The following is a 15042-nucleotide window of genomic DNA, read 5'->3' on the forward strand; positions in this document are numbered from 1 at the left end:
ATTTTGATAAATCTGGATGTCTAGTTAAAAATATTGAAACCCCGAAAATTAAACTTAAAGGACTTAGAAAGAATAACATCTACACAATTGACTTATCAATATCCTCAATAAAGTGTCTCTTGACACAACAAGAGGAAACCCAACTGTGGCACAGAAGGCTGGGTCACACTCACACTAGACTCATTCAAAAATGAGTCAAAATGATCTAGTTAGAGGTTTGCCCAAATTAAAATTTATTGAAAACTCAATCTGTGATGCGTGTCAAAAAGGAAAACAAACCAAGTCAACCCACAAGTCAACCAACCTAGAAAGAACTAACACCATACTTGATCTCCTTCACCTTGATCTATTTGATTCACATGGAGCCAAATCACTAAGCAAGAACCAATATTGCTTAGTAATAATTGATGACTACTCTAGGTACACATGGGTAAAATTCCTAAAAACAAAAGATGAAACCTATGAAATATTTAGTAATTTTTACAAATTAACGAAAAATGAAAAAGATACTAAAATCAAAAGAATAAGAAGTGATCACGGGGGGGGGGGGGGGGGGGGAATTTGAAAATCAAAGGTTTACCCAGTTTTGTAAAATAAATGGATAACAACATGAATTTTCATTTCCTAGAACCCTCCAACAAAATGGTCTAGTGGAACGTAAAAATAGAACACTTCAAGAAGCCGCTAGGACTATGCTAAACGAATATAACTTAAACCATCAATTTTGGGCTGAAGCAATAAATACTGCAAATTACATTCAAAATAGAATTTTAATTAACAAACTTCACAATAAAACACCTTATGAACTTTACTACCATAAAATTCCTAATCTAAACTATCTAAAAGTATTTGGGTGTAAAGTTCACATTTTAAATACTAAAGATTACTTAGGAAAATTTACACCCAAGTCTAACCAAGGAATATTCTTAGGATACTCCTCTACCAGTAGGGCCTTTAGAGTATATAATCAAAATACTTTGAAAGTTGAAGAAACAACTAATGTAATATTTGATGAAGAAAACAACCTATCCAATATAAATGGAAATAATGACATCACCCCAAGAGCTATAGATGATGATGAAATCCAACCTAACCTTAATGAGTCAGAAGAACCAGTACCTGAACCACAGCCAAGACCAACTAGAGTAAGCACTTCTCACCCACTTGACCAAATTTTGGGTGACCCAAACCAAGGAGTCAGAACTAGGTCATCCTATAGAAACCTTAGTCAGATTGCCCTTATTTCTAAAATTGAACCTAAGACCATAGAAGAAGCCCTTCCTGACCCAGACTGGATCATTGTAATGTAGGAAAAATTAGCACAATTTGAGAGAAACCAAGTCTGGGACCTAGTACCTAAACCCATAGATAAATCAATAATAGACACCAAATGGGTTTTTAGGAACAAGTTGGATGATCACGGTGATATAATAAGAAACAAAGCTAGGCTAGTAGCCAAAGGATTTAGTTAGGTCGAAGGCTTAGACTATGATGAAACCTATGCTCCGGTAGCTAGATTTGAATCCATTAGGATGTTATTAGCCTATGCAGCAAATAAAGGGTTTAAGTTATTCCAAATGGGCGTTAAGTCAGCCTTTTAAAATGGGTTTATCAAAGAATAGGTCTACGTAAGCCAATGTAACGCCCGAAAATTCTCAAACTTGCATTAGAATTATTCTACGATTTTTCTGGAATTTTTAGATATTTTTCCGGAATTTTCCGAGTAGCGGAAGTAGCAAAAATAAATATAAGCGTAAAACGGCCTAGGCGGGGATTGAACCCGAGACCTATGGTTTAGTGGACAAGGCTAGTAACCAGTGGACCCAGCAGGGCTGTGCTGAAAGAAAAGGGGAACAATCCTAGTTAACAGGGATTTGGGCGGAACTTATCACTAAGTATAAATAGGAAACTTAAGTTGGGTTTGGGTTAATTTGGTTCGGCAGCCATCTCCTCATAAACCCTCACCGTGACCTATCCCTCTCCCAAAAACCGGCACCACCGCCCACACCTCTCCCTCCTCCTCTCTCGGCGCCTAAGCCCCAAGGGCTCTCGGATCACTTTCCGGCGACGACTCCAACACGAAAAGGGTTCTTCTCCGCGAGAGGAACGTGAAGACGTGAGCGGATCGTCGAGAGGACCATCTCCACCGGAGTTTTAGCGAATAGAATCGTAAGAAATTATGATTAGGAGATAAGAAACCCCTCACCTGCGGTATAATAGCTTCCGTTTGAGTTTTTATGCTTTAGTTAGGATGTATGCAGATTTTTTTTTATCGATATCTAGGGTGTATTTAACTCTCTTTTCAGATTAGGGTCTTAGTTGAACACATTTAGATGGGCCGGGCATGTCTTCCCTCTTCAGATAGGAGGTTAGATGTTGTCGGGTGCCTAGAGGTGGTCTCTCTAATAGAGAGGAGAGTTAGGGCACGCTAGGTGTTCGATAAAATAGCTAGTTTAGTAAAAATGCACCCTAGGCATCTTTAACAGCTCAGTTAGATACATTAGAAGTATCTATTCAGTATACTCAGTTTATTACAGCTTATATGGATTAGATATCCAATGGGTGGGCTCCCATAGTCGCCTCTAGGTGCAGATAACCTAGTTCTAGGTTCAGATAACCTAGTTTCAGCAATAGCTACTTCAGTATTTTACTTTCAGTGGCACTGTACTGGATTAGATATCCATTGGGCTGGGCTCCCATAGTCGGTCCCTAGGTTTAGATAACCTAGCTAGGTTTAGATAACCTAGTTAACCCTACTAAATTCGGGACTTGCAAACCCGGGTCTAGTTAGGGATGCGCGCACAACAAAGGGGCCCTACAGAAGCATGTTTAGTATTTTCACTTACTATGTATTAGTTTTCAAAACTCAAGAAAAATCAGTTATACCAGTTGAGTTTGATTGCAGCTTCAGTTTAGTTTAGCTTAGCTCAGCATTATGCTTCAGTGTAATTTTCCATGTTAGCTCTATGTTCAGCTTATGTTATGCCATGCTTGTATGATACTATGCCATGCCATGCTTGCATATTCAGTATGTTTTCCAAAAGCATGTTTTAAAAGCATATTTGCATCGTATGCATGATTTAGTGAGGTAGATGGTTTCTTACTAAGCTTTTTAGCTTACAGATACTATTTTCCTTATACTGCAGATACAGGTAAAAGGAAAATGGACTAGCAGCGGAGGCTGGAGGACAATGCGAAGATGGTGTGTGTGTGTGGAACTAGAATCAAAGGTCGTTAGGGGACTTAGCAGGATGAACATTAGACTCTTTAGCATGTTTACCTTAGCACTTTACAGTTTATGGTTTAATACTTTCATCTTTATGCACCTTTAGTTTTGGAACGTACTAAACTATGAAAGAATGAGTTAGATTGTTAGTGGTCATTATGGGAATGCATGTTAGAAGTAGCTTCAATTGATTTAGAACTGCTGTGTGAGGTTTTGGCACGCCAAAGTGCTGAAATCAGAACTTCCGGGTGAAATCAGACTCTGATCGGTCTCCAGACCGATCAGGGTCTGAGCTGTGCCACTGGATCGGTCAGCCGACCGATCCATCCTCCTGGATCGGTCAGCCGACCGATCCAGCTATACCTGGATCGGTCAGCCGACCGATCCAGACATACCTGGATCGGTCTGCCGACCGATCCATCACGGGACAGTAGCGAACCCAGGATTCTGCAGGTTCCTGGATCGATCAGCCGACCGATCCAGGCATACCTGGATCGGTCTGCCGACCGATCCAGCCTCTACTGGATCGGTCCCCAGACCGATCCAGCCAGTGTTCGCGTGGGGGTCAAGGGATCGTTCCACGGACCGATCCAAAGCTCCAATTTTGCCTCCTCAGCCTAGCTATGAATATCTAGAAGGTAGTGGGACATGAAATCTCACTCTCACAGAGTTAACAGAGGCAACTACAATAGTTTAGTAAAATTTTTTTATTCAGCCCAGTTTTCCGCATTAGTAATTTAGCTGCAGTTAGCAAAGAAACTGTAGCGGTCCGCCTTGCAGCCTAGCAGTAGAAGGTGGGTCGTTACAGCCAACCTCCAGGATTTGAAGACTTAGACTACCCAAACCATGTATTCAAATTAAAAAAGGCATTATATGGACTAAAACAAGCCCCTAGGGCTTGGTATGAAAGATTATCTAATTACTTAATTTCCAAAGGTTTCAACCAAGGACAAATAGATCCGACCTTATTTGTAAAAACTATAGAAAAAGACATTTTTATAGCTCAAATCTATGTTGATGACATAATTTTTGGTTCAACTAACTCTAAGTTTTTAAAAGAGTTTGTTAAATTAATGGAAAATGAATTCGAAATGAGTATGGTTGGTGAACTTAACTTCTTCTTAGGCTTACAAATTAAACAAACCAAAGATGGAATCTACATTTATTAAACTAAATATGCTAAGGAGTTAATTAAAAAATTCTGCATGGAAAATTCAAAAATTATAAATACACCAATGACAACCAACATTAATATTGACTCTGACCCTGAAGGAAAATCAGTAGACCCAAAGTACTATAGGAGTGCCATTGGTAGCTTACTTTACCTAACTGCAAGTCGACCCGACATATTGTTTGTAGTAGGTATGTGCGCAAGATACCAATCCTGTGCAAAAGAGTCACACCTATCATATGTTAAAAGAATACATAGGTATATTAAAGGAACTCTAAATGTAGGACTTTGGTATCCAAGAACTTGTACCTTTGACCTTTATGGCTATTCTGATTCAGACTATGCCGGGTGCAAGTTAGACAGAAAAAGTACAAGTGGTAGCTGCCAGATTCTAGGTCAGTGCCTAGTAAGTTGGTCAAGCAAAAAGCAACATTGTGTTGCTCTATCCACTACAGAAGCTGAATATATAGCTCTAGGAGAATGTGCATCTCAACTGTTGTGGATGATGCATACGTTAAAAGACTATCAACTAGAATATAAAAATACACAAATCTTTATTGATAATATCAGCTTAATTAATCTCACCAAAAATCCTATTCACCACTCCAGGACTAAACACATAGAGGTAAAACACCACTTTGTAAGGGATCATGTAGCTAAAGGTGAAATTGCACTCAACCACGTTGAGTCCAAATCAAACCTAGCTGACATATTTACAAAACCCTTACTTGAACTTGAGTTCAGTGCACTTAGAAGGCAAATAGGAATGTGTTGGGTAGAGTAAGTGTCTCATTTTGTTATCTTGTTTTTCAAATTTTAGGAAAAATAAATTTTAAAATTTCCAATTTCCTAGACTTTCAAAATTTTGGAATTAGCCTAAGCTTTTCCCCTAGAAATCATGTTCCCCTAGAATTAAGCCAGAGCATCTCACAAACACCTAGGTTTACCTTGATTGTGTTTGAAAGACATAGAACGACGTGAGATGCATAGGGTACAGCCTGGACTCAAGAATGCTTATATCTGTGCATCAATATGAGTCTGGGCGTTAAACACGCAATAAACATCAATCAAGTCAAGTCTTCCAGCTCTAGTCAAATCTAACTGGACCAAATTGACTTGACTTGACTAACCATGTGAAAGTTGTTGCCCTATAGGCAGTCAGCAAGTAGCTAAAGGTTAAACAGTTGGTAAAAGATACTCAGCTTTCTGATTAAGCATGTTTTGATCTTTAGGGCTCTGATACCTCTTAAAAATCAATCTATTAAACTTGACTCATGCTTGGACTTAAGGCCAACTGAAATTGAATAAATAACCTAAACCAAATTTAAATATTGTTCAAACTTAAGCTAAGCTTACTGTTTTCAAAATTCTATACGTACAAAGAGCTAAGCTAAATTTTCAAACCCTGATGAACGTAGCTAACTTTGAAATCTAACCTTATAATTCCTGTATAGTTTTTCAAAACTTAACTCAGTACCTTCAAAGATTACAAAGCAACTTTTCTCCTAAAGAAGAATTATATTTTAAAATCTATCAAACAGTTACACTTCCTAATAGTTTTATAATGTTAAATTTCCAAGAGCTAACATCATCTTTTCACTTAGCTAAAAATTAAAAATAATTGTTAAGTGGTCTCAAAATCTAGTTACTCAATTATTTTTGATATATGGCAAAGGGGGAGAGTAGCAAAATGGCAAATTCAAAATGTAAAATTCAATGTAAAATTCAAATTTAAAAGAGGAGCTACAATTAAGGGGGAGCATATAGTTGGCGCGAAAACTTTAAATTCGTAAGGTTTACTTTAGCAAATTTGCTTTGTTAAATGTGTTCATCTATTCTTAGCAAATTTGGCTGTGTTAAAAGTATTCATCTATTCATCTGTTTACTTAACTTTGAATCTGAGTTGCCATAATCAAAAAGGGGGAGATTGTTGATGCGGGAAGCATCCGACGATCGAACTCGTGTTTTGATAATGGCAAATGATTCAAAGTTAAGGTGTTGTGTTATCTAACATGTTGAATGAGTGTTTCAGGAAAGTCCTAACTGTGGTTAGGCAAAGGAAAAACCCTAGAGGATGGTAACCCTAGGTCATAGGGGGTGGTAACCCTATGCGGAAAGTCTTGGCAAGTCGATGACTTCAGGCAAAAGTCCTAGGGGGTGGTAACCCTAGGTGGAAAGTCCTGGTGTCGCAAACCAGGTGAAAGACTGGACTAGCCGGGAAGCGGATGTCCAGCAGAAAGTCTGGAAGTATCGAGTGCTGAGCAAAAGTCTAGTCGATCTGGAGGATCGACTGGCACAAGGTAAATCTCCTGAGTGGAGTAGGTGAGGACGCATTCCCCGTAGAGGGAACAGTAGGCGTCGGGTCGACCTAGGGTTTCCGGTTGGAAATCCGAAGTCAGACCCGGACAGTCCGGAGACTGTCTTAAACATTCTTTATTATCCATACTGTTATTTTGTGCTAACTTTGTGTTACAGGATGTTGTTTGGGACTAACATGTCTTGCAGGTACAAAATAACGAAGATTTACCTCGGATGAACAGTGTCCGAGGCGCCTCCATGGAGCTTGGAGGCGCCTCGGGTGCAAAAGCTGACCTGGCTGCGAAGCTTCATTGGAGGCGCCTTGGTGAGGGTATAAGGCGCCTTGGAAGGCGCCTTGAGTAGGCCATAAGGCGCCTTAAAGGGATGAAGTTCGATCAGATCAGATTTGATCCACACGGAAGACTCGGCAGCATGGAGGCGCCTTGAACAACCTTCAAGGCGCCTTGAACACCCTTTATAAAGGGGTTTCGACCAGCACTTCAAAACATCAAGTTCTAGGCTTTCCTTCTTCAACGTGCTGCTAACAAAGTCATTCCGAAGTGCTGCTGCGACATTTCGACGACCTGGAGTTCTAATTTTCTTCTTTCTTAAGTTGTCGGTACAAAGTTATTTCAATACTTTAATTGTAATTTGTAATTTCTATCGAGCTTATAGTTGTTGCCCACCAGAAGCGATCAAGGATTGCAGGCCTTCGAGTAGGAGTCGCCTTAGGCTCCGAACGAAGTAAATTCTCTGTGTCCTTCTGTTTGTGTTTCTTTGTTTTAATTCCGCTGCTTTAACCCTTACGTTTCCTTTACAATTTCGATAATCGAACAAAATAGCCACGAGCACTATTCACCCCCCCCCTCCCTCTAGCGCGGTCTCGATTCAACACCTTCTTCTCCTTCTTCTTCTTCTTCCGCAAGATTGTTAGATCGACGAGCTCTATAGGAAGAACAATGACAATTTGGCTGCATTCAGGTTTTTTGTAATTACAGTATTTACTTTCTTACGTCATGTTCTCGATGAAACAAAGATCCATGCTTATATGTTCTTGGTTTTACTATTCGAATTCTTATTTTATTTGTTTAGAATTCATGCAGCTTAGGTTTTTATGAGAACTATCACGAGTTCCTAGAGCTAACGGCGGCCCAAGATGGTGAGGCTCCCGAAAGACATGTAGACGAAAAAAATCGACGGGTGCTCGTCGAGCCACGACAAGCAGGTTGCGTCCTCCGGCCGGAAGTAACCCATGGCCTAGCTCGGCCGGAGGCTGGTGGGCAGTGGCCCGATGGGGAGAATCTTTGGGGCGTAAGAGAAGGTCGGCTCTTCGAGCTCTTTGAAGGAGTTGCAGATGATGAAATCCACGACGTCAAGGACTCTGATGTTGTTGAGGAAGTAGTTGAAGATTGTTTCTCTGCTCCTTTCATCTCCGATTAGGTTCCATATCAAGTGGGCAGCGTCGATGAATGGCATTCCGGGACCGAGCTAGAACATCTTAGGTTCTGGGATGGGTGTACCTATGAAGATTGCTGTTAGTAATTTTGCAAGATCAAAAACTGTCAGGATGTGTTTTTGTATGTTCTTAATCGATCACCATGTGCATCAAGGACGCCTCTTGAAATCAACTCTGTTATGCTCATGATCATGGCCAACATCAGGGTAGTCGTCGGCCAGAACGCGACAGATCTGAGACCCTTCTTCCAACCAAGCTCGATAGCACATTCCATGCCCTCGTCCACCAACATGCAAGTCATCGGATCCCCTGTCTCGTTGCTCTTCTCAATTAGTTCCTCCAAGCAATGAGGCAGTGTTCTGGAGTGCTTCCGTTTGCCTCACCAAATCGTTCCGATCATCCTTCTCCCCTAATCCATCAGGAACCGAGACCAGAGCGAGCTGAGGCATGGTGTTCTCTGCCGACAACGCGATGATGACACTGTTGTGGTTGAATTTAGTGTTGACGAAGGTGACCTTGAAGTCATGATCCACCAAGTAGTGGAAGAGCTCCATGAGGGGAATGACATGGCCTTGAGAGGGAAAGGCAAGGCAAGAACATGTGGCAAGCCCATGCTTGTTAAATGTCTCCTCGTCGTTGTGCAAATTCCACACTCGGGATGGACTAGTGGCTAGCTAGTACATGGGATGTTGCTTTAATGAGGTCTGGGGGGTAAATTCCCACTAGTAGCCGGGTTTCTATCCTCCCATATGTACTAGTCATTATCCAGGCTAGTAACCCCTGTGATTTACCTCCTCCGTGTTGGTCTAGGGACAAGTTGACAGAGACACTAGGGATGAGCGAATCATCTATTGTCACAATACTTATACCCTAGTTTCGCTGATAAAAGAACACACAAACAAAAAAAAAAAAAGTTTGCTGTAGAAAAGAAAAAGAAAAGATAGAAAGTGTTTGGTTTGTAATTTTTTTTATTTTCTACTTCTTATTTTCTATTTCTATTTTTATTTTTTTGAATATAATTTTAAGAAAACAGAACATGCTTTTGGTATGAGGGGGAGGAGTGGTTGGACCCTAGCGGTCACGGTCGCGGTCACAGTCGCAAATGCTACGATGCCATAAGATTAGGGACCGCGTGCGGCAAAAGAGGAGGAGTGATGACATGTGTGCAACAGGAGGCGAAGGAGGAGTAGCGGTCTGTGAGCACCGGGGGCGAAGGAGGAGTGACGACATGGCGAAAGGGAAGGAGCTGCGGCACATGATCAAGGGTGAAGGAGATGCGACGACGAGGAGCTGCAACGGGGCAAAAGGGGATGCAGTGCACGGAGGAAAAATATCCGCATTTTACGTGATTGCCGATTGATTTTTTTTTGTTTTCATGGAAAATAATTTTAATTCTTTAGTTTTTTTTTAAAAAATATTATTTCTTTTTTTTGAAATTGATATAAAAATATAAATTAAATACTATTTTCTAGAAAATTACATTTTCTCATAAAATTATTTATTTTTAATTTATGCATGTTCGGTATTAAATGGTTACAAATATAGGAAAAAAAAACTCTCCAAATTAAGTTAAGAGAAATATTAGTTGAGCCTCTTGTTTTTCAAACAAAAATTAAATGGAAGTTCCTCATGATTTTATTTTCAAATTACCTTTTAACTTATCCATATTTTAGAAGCTATCAGCGAATTATTATAAGATATATATAGAAGCTGCCTAGTAATTGTTATAATATATTTAGGATAAATTAAGAATTTAAAATATATATAGTATAAAAGATTAAAAGCTATTTCAACATATAGAAGATATTCAATAATTATTACAATATATAGAAATTACTCAATAGTTATTATATAATGTGTAAGATGAATATAATTTAAAATTTATAATGTATAGAAATTACTCGGTAGCTATTATAACATGTAAAAACCACTCGACGTCTACTATAATATATAAAAGTTACTGAATAAATGGTACAACGTATTTAGTATAAATAGATCGGAAGCTTCTGGTTGACGGGTGGCTTATATTGAAGGTTAATGTGAGGGATTTTATGAAATTAAAGAAAAATCTGTTAATATTTTTCGTAATAAAATTCTGTTAAGATTTTATATAACAGAATTTTGTTGTAATTTTTCATAACAAAATTCTGTTACGATTTTATCGGTTCTGGGTTTGACATTATTTATAGGGATCATTGTAAACATATTGTACAATAACAATCATAAAAATAATGTAATGTGATTCTCTTATGTAGAGAGAATTCTAATAAAGCTTTGGCTTTTTTGTGGAGTATGTGCGTCGCCGAACCACGGTAACTCTTCTTTTTCTTCCTTGTGTTTGCTCTCCTTTCATGTGTCTTTATTTTGTTGCTCCGCACGATCTCTTTTCCCTCTTCCTCTTCTTCTGTGTTAGAGGTTGAAAGTTGTTGCCCCATTCTTTGTGCAACAATTGGTATCAGAGCTACAAATTTTGACGGATTTCTTCAACATGTCAGGCACGACTTCTGTGAAGTTTGATATAGTGAAGTTTTACGAAACCGGAAACTTTAGATTATGGCAGAGAAGAGTCAAGGACTTATTGGTGCAACAAGGCATGGTTAAGGCGCTAGGAGAAAGGAAACCGGAAAGCATGGAGAGATCAGATTGGGAAGAACTTTAGGTAAGGCAGTAGTAATAATCAGGCTTTGTCTTATAAATGATGTGATGTACCATGTCATGGACTAGGAGTCACCGGTGGCAGTTTGACAAAAGTTGGAAAGGCGGTACATGTCAAAGTTATTAACAAAAAAATTATATCTCAAGCAGAAATTATTCGGACACAGGAAATTGCTCAAGGGTTGTCTTATAACGCCAGAGATCAAAGCTTCCTCAAAGAACAAGTAAAAACTCCGAGAGACACGTTTAAGATGGTACGGACATGTACTTAAACGACCAATAAATGCTCCAGTTAGACAATGTGAAATTATAATTGATCCTGTCAGGAAGCTGAGAAGACGGACCTGCCGGTGTGACGTGTCTGGAAGGTTGACGGCATCCCCATGACCCGGTGGTGAGCTGTCCTCCATGTTGACCGAGTCATCCGAAGTCCTCCGGTCAATAGTACCTGTATCCAACGACCGGGTCGCCCCGACCTCTGGTACCTCGGTGCTCGAGGCAAATCCCAAAGATATATAAGCAGTCGAATACTGATAACAAAATAGTGAAATAAATGCAAGAAAGGTACGGTAACGTACCCTGGCCCCGGGGGCGCCCTCGGATGGATGGATGAGATAGTCGCGGTGCTGATCGAGTCATCGTGGCCGTGAAGGGTAGATGAGTATGAGCCAGCTGAGGAGCTGACTCAGGCAACTCGGAGCCGGACATGATGTGGATCCGCAAGGCGGTGCGCGGTCCATCTACAATGGCTCATAGGCCGGAATACAATATCGGCACGAAGGCCGGAATACCACCGTGGTTCTCAGGCCGGAATATAAGAGCGGTATGAAGGTCGCACCACTGCAGCGGCTCGCAGGCTGGAATATAGCGGATATACACAAAGAGGGGGCCCGATTTGTGATACCAACGTGATCTACACCTAACGGCAGCCATATTCGCGCTGGAAGAGGTGGCGGCGACCAGATTTGGTGGAGAAAGAAAGGGGAGGAGGGCCCGTGGCGGCCAAAGGCGGCAGTGACCTCCACATCTGCACTGAAGACAGCAGGACTGGGCGACATCTAGCTGACGTAGTACTGGCGTGGCCGGCACTAAGGGAGGAGGGCCGTCGAGGGGTGTTGCCGGTGGAGGGTGCCGCCGGTGTAGGGCGCTGGACGAAGAGGGCGGTCGTCTACGATGTTTGATGACAGGGAGGTGGCGCGAGGTCGTCGGCGTGTATGAGATAGGCGCTCAGGCCGTCGGAGAGAGTGAGGAAGCAGCCGACGATGAGGTTGGTGGCGTCCGTCGCAGGGAAGAAGATGGCGACGCTTGAGAGCAGCAGCGTGCCTTCGGGCGAGAAAGAGAGGGCAACGGCTGGCCAATGACGAAGGAGGTGACGCTGGGGGCAACGCGAGGCCCGTCGGCGCTGGGTGGCCCGCAGTGGCGACGAAGGCGAGAGACTGAGGGAGGGGCAGCATGCACGAGAAGAGGGGGTTGTGGTGGCCGGAAGGAGAGGAGAAGATGCTAAGGTCGGCGGTCGACGAGAAGCTCGAGAGGGAGAAGAAAGACGTCTCTTCCTTTTGGTTCCTGTTGACGGCCTCCGGTCTGAACCCCCCCCCACGCTATGAACAGTGCTCTTTATGAGCACAAAACAAAACCCTCAACCAATGAAATGACAAAACTGCCCTCCCTTCCTTCTCTAATTGCTCCTATGCCACAGACTACATCCACATCACACAAGCCTCCCCTTCAAGTCTAGTCGAAGGAGGCGCAAGTCTGACTGACTAGACCAAGTCCCAAAACAGAATCACTGTCGAACACGAAATCAGATCACTGTGCTCATCTTATCACGTCGAACAAGTAGCTGTGGTGATGCCGAGCAAGTGACTAACTAGTAGCGAGCAAGCGACGAGAAATAGTGCGGTCCGGTCAACGGAAATAGTGCTGATCGAGTAGAAAGGCAGGAGATCGGACGGAGCGCGCGATCGAGGAGATGCCGATCAGGTAACTGAAAAAATATGAACCGAGTAATCGAGAGCTTATCGCGCGGGAGATGGTAGAGATGCTGAGCGAACTATGAGAGATGATGCCAAGCGTGCGACCTAGTTCAAGCATGCGGCCGAACGGACGATCGTAAGGATGTCGATCGAGTGAGTAGATGGCGAGCGGACAATGCCAAACGAGTGACAGAGAAAATGGCAATCAGTCGATCATAAAATACTGGCCGGGCGAACGAGCGGATGACCGAGAAAGTGACGACTAGACGATCGTAAAATGTTGGCCCAACCATCTAGAGAATGTCGAGCGTTCAACCAAGTATCTCAAGTGTGTGGCCGAACGGATGACTGAGCGATACCGACCAGATGACTATGAGAGTGCTGATTGAGTAGCACCGAGAAGGGTCAATGAGCGAACGCAAAATGTTGGCACGGCGATCAAGTAGCGATGAGTGGGCGATACCGAACGGGCGCATCGCACGTGAACTGCCTTGGAGTGCAGCCCATGCGTTGAAGGCGCATGGAAGCAAAAGTCGTGAGCCGAACAGGCGCAAAGCCCAGAGATATCCTGGTCCACAACCAGTGGGGATACTCCTGTCCGTGACCATCAGTAATAGCTCGACCCTGGACGGGGGAGATAAGAGGCTCAGGTATGCTCCGTGACCCGTGAAAACTGCTCGACCCCGAACGGGGGAGATAGATGCTCGCGACGACTGCTCGACCCCGAACGGGGGAGATAGATAATTGTGACAAGCTGGTCCGTGACCAGTGAAGGCCGCTCAACCCCGAATGGGGGAGATATGATATCTGATAAGCTGGTCCGAGACCAGTAATAATTGCTCAACCCCGAACGGGGGAGATAAAATATCTGATACACTCGACCCCGAACGGGGGAGATAGATGCTCGCGACGACTGCTCGACCCCGAATGAGGGAGATAGATAATCGTTACAAGCTGGTCCGTGACCGGTGAAGGTCGCTCAACCCCGAACGGGGGAGATATGATATCTGATAAACCGGTCCGAGACCAGTAATAATCGCTCAACCCCGAATGGGGGAGATAGATAATCGTGACAAGTTGGTCCGTGACCAGTGAAGGCCGCTCAACCCCGAACGGGGGAGATATGATATCTGATAAGCCGGTCCGAGACCAGGAATGATGGCTCAACCCCGAACGGGGGAGATAAAGTATCTGATAAGCTCGACCCTGAACGGGGGAGAAACAATATACGATAGGCTGGTATGTGAAGACTGGGGTTTAACGTTGCCGCTCGACGATCTTCAAGCCAGAGTTTTTATAGTCGTCGGTTCGACTCCAGAGTTTAACTTCGCCGCTCGACGATCTTCAAACCGGGGTTTTTATAATCGTCGGTTCGATTCTAGAGTTTAACGTCGTCACTCGACGGTCTTCAAGCCAGGGTTTTTATAGTCGCCGGTTCGACGGTCTTCAAGCCGGGGTTTTTATGGTCGCCGGTTCGACTCTAGAGTTTAACGTCGCCGCTCGACGGTCTTCAAGCCGGGGTTTTTATGGTCGCCGGTTCGACTCTAGAGTTTAACGTCGCCGCTCGACGGTCTTCAAGCCGGGGTTTTTATGGTCGCCGGTTCGACTCTAGAGTTTAACGTCACCGCTCGACGGTCTTCAAGCCGGGGTTTTTATAGTCGCCGGTTCGACTCTAGAGTTTAACGTCGCCGCACGACGGTCTTCAACAATGAGTCCGCTGCTCAGATAATATACGTTCGGCCGATCGGCACGGGGTCTTCAACATCGAGCCGGTGGCTCGGATAATATACGCCTGGCCGATCGACTCGGGGTCTTCGACATCAAGCCGGTGGCTCGGATAATATACGCTCGGCCGATCGGCACGGGGTCTTAGACATCGAGCCGATGGCTCGGATAATATACGCCCGGTCGATCAGCTCGGGGTCTTCGACATCAAGCCGGTGGCTCAGATAATATAGGCCCGGCTGATCGACACGAGGTCTTAGACATCAAGCCGGTGGCTCGGATAATATACGCTCGGCCGATCGGCATGGGGTCTTACACATCAAACCGGTGGCTCGGATAATATACGCCCGGCCGATCGGCTCGGGGTCTTCGACATCGAGCCAGTGGCTCGGATAATATACGCCCGGCCGATCGGCACGGGGCCTTAGACATTGAGCCGGTGGCTCGGATAATATACGCTCGACCGATCGGCTCGGGGTCTTCGCTCGAGAAACTATGATAAATTCTATGACCGAAAGGGAATATAACTGAAAAACTG

This window comes from Zingiber officinale, unplaced genomic scaffold (genome assembly GCF_018446385.1).
Source record: "Zingiber officinale cultivar Zhangliang unplaced genomic scaffold, Zo_v1.1 ctg30, whole genome shotgun sequence".
In the NCBI taxonomy this organism is placed as follows: Eukaryota; Viridiplantae; Streptophyta; class Magnoliopsida; order Zingiberales; family Zingiberaceae; genus Zingiber; species Zingiber officinale.